This window comes from Lissotriton vulgaris, chromosome 3_2 (genome assembly GCF_964263255.1).
Source record: "Lissotriton vulgaris chromosome 3_2, aLisVul1.2, whole genome shotgun sequence".
Lineage (NCBI taxonomy): Eukaryota > Metazoa > Chordata > Amphibia > Caudata > Salamandridae > Lissotriton > Lissotriton vulgaris.
Window position 1 is genome coordinate 297,209,113 of NC_141690.1, and position 16,634 is coordinate 297,225,746.

General features: G+C 46.1%; 1 protein-coding gene across 1 annotated transcript in view; it reads left to right on the forward strand.

Annotated features, from left to right (window-relative positions):
• Nucleotides 1–16,634, forward strand: part of LOC147725749 (NXPE family member 4-like) — a 209,614-nt gene that overhangs the window by 92,210 nt on the left and 100,770 nt on the right. The window lies entirely within an intron of this gene.

Below are 16,634 nucleotides of genomic sequence, written 5' to 3' on the forward strand. Positions count from 1 at the left end.
TTTATGGCTATGTTGAATTTGGGAGTGGGAGCAATGAAAGGATGATTGGGGGTTAGTAAGAAGTGATGACTGTGGAGAAGTGGAGAAGTGTGGCTCACGGTGTAGAGCAGGCAGACCCGGAAGCTGAGGTCAGACCCGGGACCAGGTTTCAATTCCCGACGCGGCAGGGTCTTGAGCTCAAATGTCTACGGACTCGATAATTCTCGCTTCGGTGCCTGCTATAATCATGGGTTCTCACTCTGCAACTCTGGGCATTAAGCTTGCTTAATCTCTACAACGGCCCCCCTGCTGCGGGATGCCTGGCTTTCACCTTGGGGATGCCCTGTAGGGGCTATCTCATAGGGAAAAGCCAGGACGGGTTCCCAAGGCAAGCGCCGGGAAACCTCCGGGTAGCTGTGCGCTCAATAAATGCAATAATAATAATAATAATAATAATAATAATAATGACATTTGAAATATCAGTGATGTCACTGACCATGTCATGAATGATGTAATATGTGACATCATCAGCAGTGGATTGCGGGCGCGCGAGATATAGTTAGTACAAGTAACTATATCGGAGGAATTTCAATGGTTTTGTACGAGTGAAATGTCCAGCTAACTATAACACCCCTAAAACCTACAGTTTTTTCAGTGAATTTCTAGGGTTTTTTAAATGCTAATTCCTAACTATATCAGGCCTGAAACCTATGTTTTTTTCAGTGAATTTTTAAAGGTTTTTTAAATGCTAATTCCTAACTATATCAGGCCTGAAACCTATGGTTTTTTTCAGTGAATTTCAAAGGTTTTTTAAATGCTAATTCCTAACTATATCAGGACTGAAGCCTTTGGTTATTTCAGTGAATTTCGAAGGTTTTGTAAATGACAATTTTTAAATGTATTAATTGTTATATTTATTTGTTTTGATACTGATTTACTACATTTTTATTATAAATATTTTTATTTATTTTCAGCCTGATTCATCAACGACCCGTTTTGCGAGTCTATAATAGCGATTCATAAGGAATCGCTATTACAGGCTCGCAAAACGGGATTCATGTAGGAATCGCAAAAAAATATGCGATTCCTACATATTCCTTATTTGCGATTAGCAAATTGCTAATCGCAAATAAGGAATAACTCCCCATTCATTCCTATGGGCCAAAAGGCCCATAGGAATGAAAGGGGAGTATTTCTTATTTGCGATTAGCAATTTGCTAATCGCAAATAGGATAGCGATTTAAAGGGTGCCAGGGGTGTCCAAAGGACACCCTGTAGCACCCCTTAAATGCAAATATAAACAGGTGTTGCGCACACACATGTCCAAAGGACATGTGTGTGTGCAACATGCAACTTAGAAAAATGCCTTTAAAAGCATTTTTCTAAGTTTTCGCTATTTACCACGAGGTTTGACCTCGCGGTAAATAGTGGCCCGAAATTGCAAATTCGCTATTTCAAAATGGATGATGTATTGCATTTAAGGAATCTCAAATAGAGATTCCTTAAATGTAAATCATCGCAAAATAGCGAAATCGCTATTACCGATTTTTGCATTTGGGATGATGAATCCCAAATGCAAAAATCGCACTCGCAAAGGGCCAGATTCTCAGAATCTGGCCCTTTGCGAGCGCAAATCAGCTTGATGAATCAGGCTGCAAATTTTTTAAGTTATATTTCATATTCTTAATGTAAAATAATAACAAAACTAAATTCAAAAATAATATTATTATTTTTTTAATATGGGCTGAAAGATGCAGCACTGAGGTCTGTCCTGATAACAGGTGAGTAAATTGGAATTCGTAATTCGGCTGATTTTTGAAGAATTTTTTAAAGTTCCAAAACTCCACACTTAGAAGATTTTCCAAGTGAAACCAGTCAATGTCAGCTTATGGAAGGAAATTCAAGTTACTGTTATTATGGTTAGAATTACTTTTCAGGATCAGTACTGGGCTGAAAGATGCAGCACTGAGGTCTGTCCAGATAACAGGTGAGTAAATCGGAATTCGTAGTTCGGCTGATTTTTAAGGAATTTTTTAAAGTTCCAACAATCCACGCTTAGAAACATTTCCACATGAAACCAGTCATTGTTAGCCTAGAAAGGAAATTCAAGTTACTGTAACTGCGATTAGAATTACTTTTCAGGATCTGTAGTGGGTTGAAATATGCAGCGCTGAGGTCTCTCCTGATAACAGGAGAGTAAATCGGAATTCGTAGTTCAGCTGATTTGAGGAATTTATTACATTTCCAAAACTCCACCCTTAGAAAAATTTCCAAGTGAAACCAGTCAATGTTAGCCTATGGAAGGAAACTCAAGTTACTGTAACTATGATTAGAATTACTTTTCAGGATCAGTAGTGCGCTCAAAGAGGCAACACTGACGTTTCTTGTGATAACAGGTGAGTAAATCGGAATTCGTAGTTCGGCCTATTTTTACAGGAATATTTTGCTCAATAGTGAAGGAAGGGGGCGGGGCCTGAGGTAACATGTGTGCTAACACGCCCTGTGGTGCGTTTTAGATTGGGGAATTAATTCCTCTTCAATCCTGATGTCACCTGTGAGCCAACTAGCCCACCAGATACCTCCAGTATGCGCCAGGCAGCTGTGTTGCAGAGAGGTGTTCAGAGGGCACCCCCCCTTTTTACAACATTCTGCAACACAGCTCTGTGGCGCATACTGGAGATACCTGTTGGACTAGTTGCCCCCTAGGGGACCTCTGGATTGAAGAGGAATTAATTCCCCAACTTAAAATGCGCCACAGGGCATGTTTGCACTCACATCACCTCAAGCCCCGGCCCCTACCTTCACCACTGTGCAAACGCACCCTGTAGCGTGTTCTAAGTTGGGGGATTAAGTCCCCTTGCATACCGGGGTCCCTGGGGGCCAACTAGCCCATCAGGAACCTCCAGTATTCCCCAGGGGGCTGCCTTGAAGAGAGGTGTAAAAAGGTGCATGGCCTCATTACACCTATCTGCAACGCAGCCCCCTGGCACGTTTGCTAGGAGGAACTAATTCCCCTTGCATACTGGGAGTCCCTGGGGGCCAGCTAGCCCACCAGGAACCTCCAGTATGCACCAGGGGGCTGCATTGCAGAGAGGTGTAATGAGGCCATGCCCCTTTTTACACCTTTCTGCAACGCAGCCCCCTGGCGTGTTTGCATAGGGGCAACTAATTCCCCTTGCATACTGGAGGTCCCTGGGGGTCGACTAGCCCACCAGGAACCTCCAGTATGCGCTCGGGAAGGTACAGAGTACAGTACAGAGTACGGTACTTCGTACGGTACTTCGTACCCCGCAATTAAAAAAAATATATACATTTTTTTGGCCTTGGGGGTCCTTGTGGGACCCCCTGAGCAGGCTTAAGGGGTCAGGGTGTTTCTGCCCAGCCCTCTTTTCGTGTTTTGCATGTTTGTTTCACTGCTTTCTTGTGCCTCGGTTCTACCGAGGCACAAGATGGCTGCAACACTTCCTGGTTTGGAGTGTTGACAGACAGTTGACAGCCAATGACCATGCAGCTCGTGCTCGGGAAGGTACAGAGTACAGTACAGAGTACAGTAATTTGTCTCTAGATATCACTATGATTTTACTTTTGATTTTCTCAGGAACTACTGAACAGATTTACACCATTTAACAAAAAGCACAATCTGCGAACCGAACTCTACCTTTTTGCCAAATTTGGTGTAATTCCGTTTAGCTGTTCGGGCTGCTGCCCTGGCTAAAGGTCCTATGGAAAACTGCACGGGAAAAACATGTTTTTGGACCCCCCTTTATTCTCGGCCCCACTTGATGAATCACCCCCAAACTTTCAGGGAAGGAGTGGGGCGGACCAGGCCATTTTCTTTGAGAATTTCACGATGATTTGTCCACCAGCGCCAAAGTTATTCCAAATAGAATGTTGTGGATTTCCCATGGAAACTAGGTCCTAACTATATCTACCTACTGGCGACCGCCGCCAGTAGGTAATATATATATATATATATATATATATATATATATATATATATATATATATATATATATATATATATATATATATATATATATACAGTATGTTACAATAAAGAAAGTTCCATAGTCTGTAGGTATATTTAGGATCATAAGTTTATTTCATCTTCAGATCCTTGAGATAGTGCAGAGATAGTCAAGAGACCCCACCAGGAGCAGTTCCACTGCTCAGCCCCTAAAGCCAACTGACAACTGCTTACTGATCAACCCACCCAACATTCTAATGACATCATCAAGGGCCAAGCAGGACTGCAGGGGGAAAGCACAGGGAGGATGCACAAGACATGTTACATTACAACACAGTACAGAGTACGGTACTTCAGACCCCGCGATTAAATTTTTTTTTTTTTTAAATGTGTGGGTCTTGGGGGTCCTTGTTGGACCCCCTGAGCAGGACTAGGGGGTCAGGGTGATTCTACCCTGCCCCCCTTTCGTGTTTTGCAGGTTTCTTTCACTGCTTTCTTGTGCCTCGGTTCTACTGGGAAGAGTAGGGAAGAGAGATGTATTTTAGAGAGTGACTGTTGAGAGACATGGAGGTCAGACAGGGAGATATGAACTCGAGATATGTGGTGGGTACATAGAGATAGAAAACCAAGCAGAGAAAAAGCAAATGAGGGGTGAGATTGAAGAAGTGATGCCAAGTAAGAAGAGAGACTTTAAACAAAAAAATATGAGAGGCAGATAATGAGAGGTAAAGGGTGGTTGATAATATGGCCTGCTTTAATGTGTGTTGTATAGAGTTGGGAAAGACACATTGAGTAGAGAGAAGGGTGAAAAAAGGCAGAGATGGCTTTATCATGAGATCCATGGAAGGTGGAGGTGGGGCAATCGCCCACTTTGCTTACGACCTAAAGTGGCTCTGCACTCTGTTTCTAAAAGCTGTAGCCAAGATTTGCACTTATGACCTGCAGGCCCACACAGACGTCATCAATGAACATTGAACTCATGGAGCCATCTTTTCCAGGGCAATTCAATACAACAAAAACAATCCGCCCCCTCTGATAAAGAAATGGGCTCAACTAGAGTCCCCACATAGAGCACTCAGTGGTAAGCTCACCAAGGCCAGCTCAAAAACAAAGTTTCATGGTCAAAAGGCTGTATTCAAAACATATTTTTATTTCATTTTTTATAAAACGTAAGTATAGAAAGACCAGTTCCGAGTCTTTTTGCTAATTTGACAATACAAGATTATACCAATATACATAAAAATGTCATTCATTCATTTACTTCTCCCACACCACTCTTCAATCGCACCATTCACCTCATACAAAACACATGCAATCTCCAGACATCCAATACATGTTGCACTTAAGTTGCCAGAATGAACAAGGTATCCGGTCCAAAATAGTCTCAACACGCAGGTGGAGACTAGAACAACAGATAGCAGGACCAACTCGAAGTGCCGACGCGCGTTTCGGTGCTGGGCCATATCGTAGGCAACACCTTCATCAGGACCCACAGTAGAAGGCAGGGGGGAAAAACAACAGCAAAGACCTGCAACATGTAAGTAATTTTTTCTTTAGAATCTTTACATAGTGAATTCATAGTTCTAGCATATGCATTACTTTACAGAACAAACCACAATAGTATTAAACACTAACACAAACTGCTGGTATTTATCAGGAGAGCTTACCACTGCAAGATTTCGAACAGTTTGAAAGAAAAGAGGAAGCCACAATGGACTACATCACAAATATAAGATAAAAGACACAAAAACATCAATACAGGGCAGAGTTTTAAGATCATGAACCAAACTTATCGTAAGAACCCTTCAAAAAAGCTCCTAGAAAATTCATAGATTCAATACAGTATGAGCCCTTCGTATATACTCCTAGAGAATTCATAGATCCAGTATCCAAAGATCAAGTGAAGGATGTATTAACGTCTCTGGTACAAGAAAAAGACTGTGTTACTAAAGACCAGAAACGGGGCGTGATTACAACTCACCTAATAATGGTGGGCCAGGTCACAGAAACTTTCGGACACACTGGATAGACAAGAAAAACGGTCTGCGGGGACACAATGGTCAAAGAGCAACAACCTACAGTGAGGAGGAAAGATATAATCACTAACGATAGATCAAAATCAGATCAAGACGCTCTAATGAACTCAAAAATGATCTGGCTCCACCGTTGAAAGTGGAGGGACCAGTAGTGGATGCAAAGGCATACTTACCCTAGTTCAAATAGGTGGAGAGTTGATGCACAGTCCCAGTGGGCGATTTCTCACCCTGATTTCAAGAAAGACGGAGACCGTGTAGGTATAGAGGGCCTTCAAGGTCAGGATAAAAAGTTCAAGCTCTGTGGGAGGGAGGAAAAGATCCTTCAGTGCATCCCATTTGGTCGCTAAAATTACAGACAGGATCAAGAAGTATCACCAGTCTATTCTATGACCAATAGGGAACTAGCAAAAAGGCTATGTAGTGTGCTGCTTTCTGGGCCACCTTTGGCTTAGGTGGGGCTCGCACTCTTGCGCGGGGGCGGATCGTGCAGCAGCAACAGCACTCAGACCGACACTGGTATCATGGTCGGAAGTGACGTGCACGAGCGCCCGTCCTCCTTTTATTGAACGCCGCAGGCCACGCCTGGCCTGCGGATGTAGGGGGAGCGTGTGTGCATGCGGCAGCTAGACTTCTGCCATCATTACATCCCTATCCAACTATATAATTTTTCCAACAGATTAAATCAGTCTAGTCTTATAACACAGTACAAACAAAAGTGCCTGGGTACTTATGTGTCCCTTGATGACAGCTTCAGGGTCTCAGCAGGCAGGCATAATCTTTCAACTTCTGACTCGGTGGTGGGTTAGGCCGCAGATTGTATCTCCGGGCGTTGGCCCTGCCACCTTCAGTACCTTGAGGAGTGTCTCTGATTGCAGCCGTCGGTGTTTGGGACACCGACGCGGATTCAGGCCCCTCCACCTGGCTCTCTGGGGGAACATTGTCTTCTTCCTGGAGTTGCTGTCACGTGTGACCGGTTGTCCCCTTCCGCTGTTTCCGAGCGTTGTCTGGACTCTGGTTGGAGGGCCTTGAACCAAGAGGTATTACGTGATACTTCCTCTTCTCCATTTTGGGCCGTGACCATGGTGCCTTTTGTCGATGTTACTGTCCAGGTACCCGGTTCATATCGGGTTTGGAACTTCCCCCCAGGGCGTCTGTTACGGATGATCACTCGGGTCCCCTGGCTTAGATTTCTTGGAGTAGCTGTCCTGCCGGCACGCTGATTTCCTTGTTGTCTCCATGCCTGTGCTTCTTCAGTGTCGGCCGGTGGTGGTGTCCAGCTCCGGGCAGTGGGGAGGAGGTCTCTCCATGGTCCTTGGAACATGAGGGTCCATGGGCTCCGTTGTGTGGTGCAGTGGGGAGTGCCCCGATACTCCTGCAAGAACTCGTGCAGTCTTTGTTCGGGGTCGGCTTGTTCCACCAATGCTATCCTGAATACTTTATTGAGAGTCCGCATAAATCTCTCAACGTCCCCGTTTGCCTGGGGTCCACTGAGGTGTGATACGACGGTGTTGAATTCCCCTTGTCGTGAGGAACGTGGCAAATTCAGCCCCTTGGAAAGGCGGCCCGTTGTCACTCCTTATCTCCGATGGGTATCCGAACATGGAGAATATCTTTTCCAGCGCCGGCCCTACGTGTGTGAATGCAGTGGAGACAACCCTCTCCACTAACGGGTACTTAGAGTAGGAATCGATGGCTACTAGCGTGTGTCCTTCCCCCGGGAAGCTTCCAAAATCTATGCTGACCTTGGTCCAGGGAGACGTGCAGGCTTCTTCCGTGATCACCGGTGCGGGTCTCTCAGGATCGCTCGTCAGCTGGCAGGCCATGCAGTTCCTCACATATTCCTCCACCATGTTCTCCAGCTCCGGGAACCATACTTTCTCCCTCATGCGCGCCTTCATCTTTGTCGTGCCTCGGTGGCCCCCATGGGCGAGTTGTACTGCCCGGTGTCTCAGGCTCTGGGGTATTACTAGCCATGACCCTCTTTGTAACTCTCCGCCGTCCGTAGCGCTTAGCTAATGCCGTATTCGCCAGACTTTTGTGAGTGACTCTTTGTCTTCCGCGGACCAGGAAGTGGGTGGGCGTAGGTAGTCGGCCCACGAGCCTTCTTGAACTGCCTGAAGCGACCTCAAGTAGATGTTGTCGGCGCCAGCTTCTTCCTTTATGTCTTCCATTGTCATGCTTTGCGGGCATGAGTTGAGGGCCACCCACTGAGCGTATTCCTCACAGTCGTCGTCTATTGGTTCAGGCTCCTGTTGTGAGGGATGGCGCGACAGGTAATCCGCGGGATTATTGGCCCCTGGGCGGTATGTAACTTCCATCTCGTACGATTGTAGTTGAATCACCCATCGTTCAATGCGAGGTGGTGGGTGTGGGGCAGTTCCCTTGAAGAGGGACACCAGCGGTTGGTGGTCAGTGACCATGACAAACGGATGGCCTTGTAGGTATAAGTGGAAATGGCTGCAGGCCCATTTAATGGCGAGAGCCTCCCTCTCGATCTGGGCATACCTGGTCTCAGTCGGGGTTAGAGCCTTGCTGGCAAAAGCTAATGCCGTCCACTGGCCGGGTTCATGTTCTTGGGTCAGGACAGCACGATCACCTCCGTACGTTTCGTGGGGTCGAAGTAGGAGAGAGTGGCTTTCTCCAGGAGAGCATCCTTGATTCCCTGGAATGCTTCATCTTCTCTCGGGCCCCACTGCCATGTGGCATCAGTCTTGGTCAGCGCTCGTAGCGGCTCGCTTCGGGTGGCCAGGCCTGGTATGAACTGGCCACAGTAAGTGGCCATGCCAAGGAAGCTTCTCACTTCCGTCGGGGATTTCGGCGCTAGAGTGTCCTTGATGGCATTGGACTTCCTCGGGTCAATCTGGATGCCCTCCTGGTTAAAGACATAACCGAAGAATTCTATGGAGGGCTGAAAGAACTGATATTTTTCTTTGTGGAGTGTCGCTCCATGGGAGCTCAGTCTCTTTAGGACATCCCGAAGGTGCTTGTGATGTTCTGACGCGGTGGCGGAGTGTATTAAAATATAATCGCTGACGTTTATTACTCCCGGCAGTCCAGAAAGTAGTTCCCTGATGGTGTTCTGGAACACCTCCGCCGCTGATGAAATGCCGAAGTTCAACCGTTTGTAGCGTCGGAGTCCAAGATGGGTACTAAAGGTGGTAATGAATCGGCTTTCCGATTTCTCCGCTAGTGGCAGTTGATGGTATCCGGCGTTCAGGTCTATTTTCGAAAGCCACTTCGACCCGTTCACATCAGCGACGATGTCATCCATGGTGGGGGTCAGATGTCTCTCCCTCCGGATCGCGACGTTTGGTAGCCGCATGGCGATGCACAGGCGGATTTTGCCTGGTTGCTTAGGCTTCTCTACGATGACCATTGGTGATACCCACGGGGTGGGCCCCGTGACCTTTTCTATGACGCCTAGGGTCTCCAGTGTTTCAAGTTCCTTCTCCACCAGTGGGCGTAGGTGAAAAGGTATCCGACGGTGACGCAGGGCGGTGGGAGCAACCGATCTATCGATATGTAGCTTGATGGGTTCACATTTTATGCAGCCCAGGCCTCTGAATAGTTCGGGGAATCGTCCCAACAGTTCCTCTACTTGATGTGCTCCGATGCGATTGGCAAAAGCTATTAGTTTCAAATCTTCAGCTGTATGACTATTTATCAGAGTGTCGGCCTCTCGGTTGATTATGTGAACTGTCGCCATTACCTGTGACTCGTCGGCCTGGATTGGTATTGTGATTTTTCCTTTGAGGGGTAGTGGTGTGTCCGCTCCATAGGCGAATATCCTTGTCTTGGACGGCATTACCGGGGGCCGTGGGCGTAGCTTGTTGAACTGTTGCAGACCCATCACATTGACAGTGGCGCCAGTATCAATTATGGCCTTAACCTCATTTCCCGCCATCTGCACAATGCACGTTGGCTGTGGCCGTCGTCGTTGCTTGAGCTCTCGTGCGATCGAGATGATATAGGCCTCCTCATCCTCCGACTCCGAGTCGTCGTACACCGTGGGTAGGTGTCTCTCTGCCTTCGCTGGCGGTGGGTCGGTCAACGACAGTTGACGAACGGCTTTAGTAGGTGTCCGTGATTTCTTGAACGTCTTTGGCGTGTTTCTTCTGCGGCAAACCGATGCGAGATGGTTTGGGATTCCGCAATTTGCGCATGTCTTTCCTTGGGCCGGGCAGTCCTTGGCCGCATGGGGCTCATGCCCACAATAACCACACCGTGCTCAGGATGGGTCCCTCCGATACTCTTTTTGTGGTGGTCCACGTGGTTGAGACCGTACTGCATCTGCCCGTTCCACCTTGATGGTTTCTGTCTTGATCTGTGGTTTGTGTAGCGCTTGTTCCATGGCGGTGGCTCTGACGTTCGAGAGTACGTGAGATCTGGCAAGGATTAAAATGTCTTCCAGCGAGATCCCTGGTTTGCGTAGAATTGACCCTCTCAGCGCCTTGTCTCGACATCCTTGAATGATCTGCCTCCTTATGGCCTTTGGTTGGTCTTCGTCGGTGGAGCTGGCTAGCTCCCTGTCGCGGGCATGGAATTGGTCCACCGTCTCACCTTCCCTATGGCGTGCTTGGCCCAACTTGAAAACTTCGAAGTCTACATTCAGTTGGGGGTCAAAATGGCCATTCAGGGCAGCAACCGCTGCGTCATAATCATCCGCTGGCCCCGTATTAGGCAGGTGTTTGAACAGTCTGAAGATTTCATCCCCTGCGTAGTGTAGCAAAAGCCACCTTTTCACTGCTTTGTCTGTCTCTCTCGTGACTACAAAGTAATTTTCCAGTCTTTCGAGTCATGTCTTCCACCTTGGGGAGGCTGTGGACGGGTCTTCCGCTTCACTGAACGGCGGTAGCACCCCTGTCGCGGCGTGTTGAAACGGGATGTTGATGGTGGTCGCAGGTGCCTCTTCGTCCGCCATAGTGACAGTGCGCCTGAATAAGGTTGTCTGTGTGTTCTTCTTGCCCCGTCTTTATAGAGATGGTGTGTGTCCTTGCCGACTGTGATCCCATGTTGCGCCGGCTCGGTGACGCCACGTGGTAGCTGTGCGGCTCACCTCAGTTCCGTCGCGAGTTCTGCAGGCCTCTGTAACGCCACGTGGCGGCTGCGCGGCTTGCCTCTGTTCCGTCGTGAGTTCTGCAGGCCTCTGGTAGCGTGGGTGTGTCGTGAGCTGGTCTGGGGGCTTCTCCAACCTGGGTTGCTGCTTGTGTCTCCTCCAGGGCATTGTAGGGCACACACCCAGCCGATTCCACAACTCACCCGCAATGTGTGAGCATTCGCAGGGTGAATTCCGCGTCTCACGCGCAATGCGTGAGCATTGGTAGGGTGCAGCGCCGGTCCCCGACTCACGCAGGATGCGTGGGGATTGGCATCCAGTCGCAAACAGTGGCCCGGCTTCGCTCACTTCTGCGCCGCGTCCCTCGTGCACCTCCAGGGACAACTCCACGGCCCAGTCACGGAGGCAGGGACAGGCACGCAGGCCCAGGGCAGATGAGCACCTCAGTCGGCAGACACGCGGTAGGCACCGCGGAAGGGAGCGGGTCGCTCCGAACAGGCACAGGTGCACGGGCGAGGGTTGGGCCCCCTCCGCTCGTCGCCAATGTAGTGTGCTGTTTTCTTCGCCACCTTTGGCTTAGGTGGGGCTCGCACTCTTGCGCGGTGGCGGATCACGCAGCAGCAACAGCACTCAGACGGACACTGGTATCATGGTCGGAAGAGACGTGCACGAGCGCCCGTCCTCCTTTTATTGAACGCCGCAGGCCACGCCTGGCCTGTGGATGTAGGGGTGCGTGTGTGCGTGCGGCAACTAGACCGCTGCCATCATTACATCCTACACTTATTCCATACCCTAATGCGAGGGAGGAAATTTCAAGTTAGTTGGCTTCACAATCTGAATATATGCACGTGAAATTTTTTCTTAACCCTACATGATTAAGATATGTATGGCGAGCTGGTCACATTTACCTGACGACCCTCAGCATAATCTGCTTGTGGAATCCAGAGGTTTAAGATGGGTAGCGAGGCAGCAAACAAAGTCGAGTTCGCTGTCGAAAAAATAAATAAGGCGCACGCTGTTATCCGACAAGTCAGAAATTGTCATTAAGAAGCATTAAATTACTTGTGCTCGAGCAGGTCACATTCACCTGACAGATTTCACTGGAATCAACTTGGGAGGTAGAGGGGTTCTCGAATCAATGTAGGAGCAATAGACAGTCTGATATTAACTGTTAGGGGAAAGTAAGACGCAAGTAACTATCAAGAGCTTGAAAATTATGGTCGAAAGACATAGAGTTAGTATAGCCCTTTGACACACAAAGTATTTATTTTCAGTCCAGTACTGAAAGGACACAGCCGCCCGTTGTGCGGTACTCAGCCCGACCCTCCCCCGGGGTTTGCCAAGAGCTAGCGGGGAGTCAGGAAGGCCGTCGAAAGTAAAAAACACATTAATATTACATGCAACCTCTAACCCCCACTCTACAAAACAGTCAATCGGTTTTAGCAAACAAGAGAGGCTGTAAACGTGCCAAGTCAGGAAATGATAGCGAAATCCCACACGAAAACGCATACCTGAAGAATAAATCACTTGCTCAGGAACTCCTGTCTCATGGACGTGCTGCAGAGATATAGTGCCGACAGCGCCGACAGCGCCGAAGCACGGGAGCAGTAAACAAGCATTTGCAATGCAATAGGTCTCGTATTAGGAAAGTTTGAGCTATTGGTATTGTAAATGACAAATTTTTTATTTAGGTTTTGTTTTTGAAAATAGCGAAATTAATAGCTTTGTCATTTACCATGCCAATAGTTATAACTTTCGCAAATGTGACACCTATAGCATTTGTAATGCAATATGTGTTGTATTTACGTGACTTACATGTATTGATATTACAAATAACAATGGTTTTTAATTTTTTTAAATAATTAATACTAAAAGAAAAGTTATTGTAATTTATAATGGCAATAGCTTAAACTTTTGTAAATAACATTTGTGAAGATTATGTTCAGTGTATTTTATTGTGACGAAAATCCAAGAACATATGTCAAATATTAACATCTTTTTGTTACATTTGTAATAAAGCTTGAAAGATTGAGATAACATATTTGAACCAGTTGTTGTTGAATGGTTGCACAGAGTGATGCTGTGGTGGTGCTGAGTGATGCTGTATGCTATGCTATGTTTTGTTTTGCTATCCTATGTTTTGTTTTGTGATGCTATGCTATGCTGTTTTGTTATGCTATGCTATGTTTTGTTATGCTATGCAATGCTATGTTTTGCTATGCTATGCTATGTTATGCTATGCTATGCCATGCTTTGTTATGCTATGCTATGTTTTGCTCTGCTATGCTTTGTTTTGCTATGCTATGTTTTGTTATGCTATGCTATGTTTTGTTGTGTTGGTATGCTATGCTGTGTTTTGCTATGCTATTATGTTTTGTTATGTTTTGTTCAGCCATGCTATGTTTTGTTTTGTTAAGCTATGCTGTTTTGTTGTGTTTTGTTATGCTATGTTTTGTTATGTTATGCTATGTTTTGTTATGCTATGCTATGTTTTGTTTTGCTATCCGAAGCTTTGTTTTGTTATGCTATGCTATGTTTAGTTTTGCTATCCTATGCTTTGTTACGCTATGCTATGTTTTGTTGTGTTTTGTTATGCTATGCTATGTTTTGTTGTGTTCTGCTAGGCTATGCTTTGTTATGCTATGCTATGTTTTGTTATGCTATGCTATGTTTTGCTCTGCTGTGCTTTGTTCTGCTATGCTTTGTTATGCTATGCGTTGTTATGCTATGCTATGCTTTGTTGTGTTTTATTATGCTATGCTTTGTTTTGCTATGCTATGTTTTGTTATGCTAAGCTATGTTTTGCTGTGTTTGGTATGCTATGCTGTGTTTTGCTATGCTATTATATGTTTTGTTACGTTTTCTTAAGCCATGCTATGTTTTGTTATGTTTTGTTAAGCCATGCTATGTTTTGTTGTGTTTTGTTTTGTTATGCTTTGTTATGCTATGCTTTGTTTTGGTATGCTATGTTTTGTTATGCTATGTTTTGTTATGCTATGCTAAGCTTTGTTTTGTTATGCTATGCTATGTTGTGTTTTGTTATGCTATGCTATGCTTTGTTGTGTTATGCTATGCTATGTTTTGTTATGTATGCTATGGTTTGTTGTGTTTTGCTATGTTTTGTTTTGCTATGTTTTGTTATGCTATGTTTTGTTATGCTATGCTTTGTTATGCTATGCTTTGTTATGCTATGCTTTGTTATGCTATGCTTTGTTATGCTATGCTTTGTTGTGTTTTGCTATGTTTTCTTTTGCAATGCTATGCTTTGTTATACTATTCTATGTTTTGTTTTGCTATGCTTTGTTTTGTTTTGCTATGCTTTGTTTTGTTATGCTATGTTTTGTTTTGCTATCCGAAGCTTTGTTTTGTTATGCTATGCTATGTTTAGTTTTGCTATCCTATGCTTTGTTACGCTATGCTATGTTTTGTTGTGTTTTGTTATGCTATGCTATGTTTTGTTGTGTTCTGCTAGGCTATGCTTTGTTATGCTATGCTATGTTTTGTTATGCTATGCTATGTTTTGCTCTGCTGTGCTTTGTTCTGCTATGCTTTGTTATGCTATGCGTTGTTATGCTATGCTATGCTTTGTTGTGTTTTATTATGCTATGCTTTGTTTTGCTATGCTATGTTTTGTTATGCTAAGCTATGTTTTGCTGTGTTTGGTATGCTATGCTGTGTTTTGCTATGCTATTATATGTTTTGTTACGTTTTCTTAAGCCATGCTATGTTTTGTTATGTTTTGTTAAGCCATGCTATGTTTTGTTGTGTTTTGTTTTGTTATGCTTTGTTATGCTATGCTTTGTTTTGGTATGCTATGTTTTGTTATGCTATGTTTTGTTATGCTATGCTAAGCTTTGTTTTGTTATGCTATGCTATGTTGTGTTTTGTTATGCTATGCTATGCTTTGTTGTGTTATGCTATGCTATGCTATGTTTTGTTATGTATGCTATGGTTTGTTGTGTTTTGCTATGTTTTGTTTTGCTATGTTTTGTTATGCTATGTTTTGTTATGCTATGCTTTGTTATGCTATGCTTTGTTATGCTATGCTTTGTTATGCTATGCTTTGTTATGCTATGCTTTGTTGTGTTTTGCTATGTTTTCTTTTGCAATGCTATGCTTTGTTATACTATTCTATGTTTTGTTTTGCTATGCTTTGTTTTGTTTTGCTATGCTTTGTTTTGTTATGCTATGTTTTGTTATGCTATGCTATGTTTTGTTATGTTTTGTTATGCTATGGTATGTTTTGTTGTGTTTTGTTATGCTATACTTTATTATGCTATGCTATGTTTTCCTATCCTATCCTATGCTTTGTTTTGTTATGCTATGCTATGCTTTGTTATGCTATGCTGGTGAGGGTGAGTGAGGGTGAGTGAGGGTGGGTGGGTGAGGGTGGGTGGGTGAGTGGGGGTGAGTGTGTTAGAGCGAGGGTGAGGGTGAGAGGGTGAGAGGGTTGTGAGGTTGTGTATCCTATGCTTTTTTTGTTATGCCATGCTGTTTTGTTATGCTATGCTGATGAGGGTGTATGAGGGTGAGTGAGTGAGGGTGAGTGAGGGTGTGTGAGGTGGTGTGAGGGGGTTTGAGGGGGTGTGAGGGTGAAAGGGTTGGGAGGGTGAGGGGGTGTGAGGGTGAGGGGGTGTGAGGGTGAGTGAGGGTGTGTGAGGGTGAGGGGGTGGGAGGGTGAGGGTGAGTGAGGGTGTGTGAGGGTGAGGGTGAGGGGGTGAGGGTGTGAGGGTAAGGGTGTGTGAGGGTGTGAGAGGGGGTGTGAAGGGGTGTGATGGTGAGTGAGGGTGTGAGGGGTGAGGGTTGTGAGGGTGGCGAGGGTGTGTGAGGATGAGGGGTTGAGGGTGTGAGGGTGAGGGGGTGTGAAGGTGGGTGAGGGGCTGTGAAGGTGAGTGAGGGTGTAAGGGTGGGTGAGGGTGAGGGTGTGAGTGAGGGTGTGAGGATGTGTGATGGTGAGGGTGGGTGAGGGTGAGGGTGGGTGAGGGTGTGAGGGTGGGTGAGGGTGGGTGAGGGTGTGAGAGGGTGTGAGGTTGTGTGAGGGTGAGTGAGGGTCGGTGAGGGGGTGAGTGAGGGTGGGTGAAGGTGTGTGGGGGTGAGGGTGAGTGAGGGTGTGTGAGAGTGTGTGAGGGGTGAAGGTGAGTGAGGGTGTGTGAGGGGTGAAGGTGAGTGAGGGTGTGAGGGTGAGTGAGGGTGTGTGAGGGGGTGAGAGGGTTTGAGGGTGTGTGAGGGTGAGGAGGTGTGAGGGTACCAAGTAAATAGTGGCAGGGCAGACATCGTAATAGAGAGAAACACAAATGTTAAGATAACAGTGCTCGAAGGGGTTGTGAGAAGGTGCATGCTGAAGTCAGACAATGAATCCTATACATGGAACCCATTTCTAGAAACCACAGATGCGGCCTTTGCTGTGTCAGAGGGGGCACGGGTTCCTGCTAAGCCTGACGTCCTTGTGAAGACTTAACCCAACATGAAACAAGGATGGGGTAAAACAGGTCTATCTATGGTCGTCTTTCTAGACAGGCAAAAATACTTGGGCCCTTATTTATGAGGCCTTGCGTCAGTTTTGCGCCGCCGGTGCGTCACTTTTTGTGACGCACCA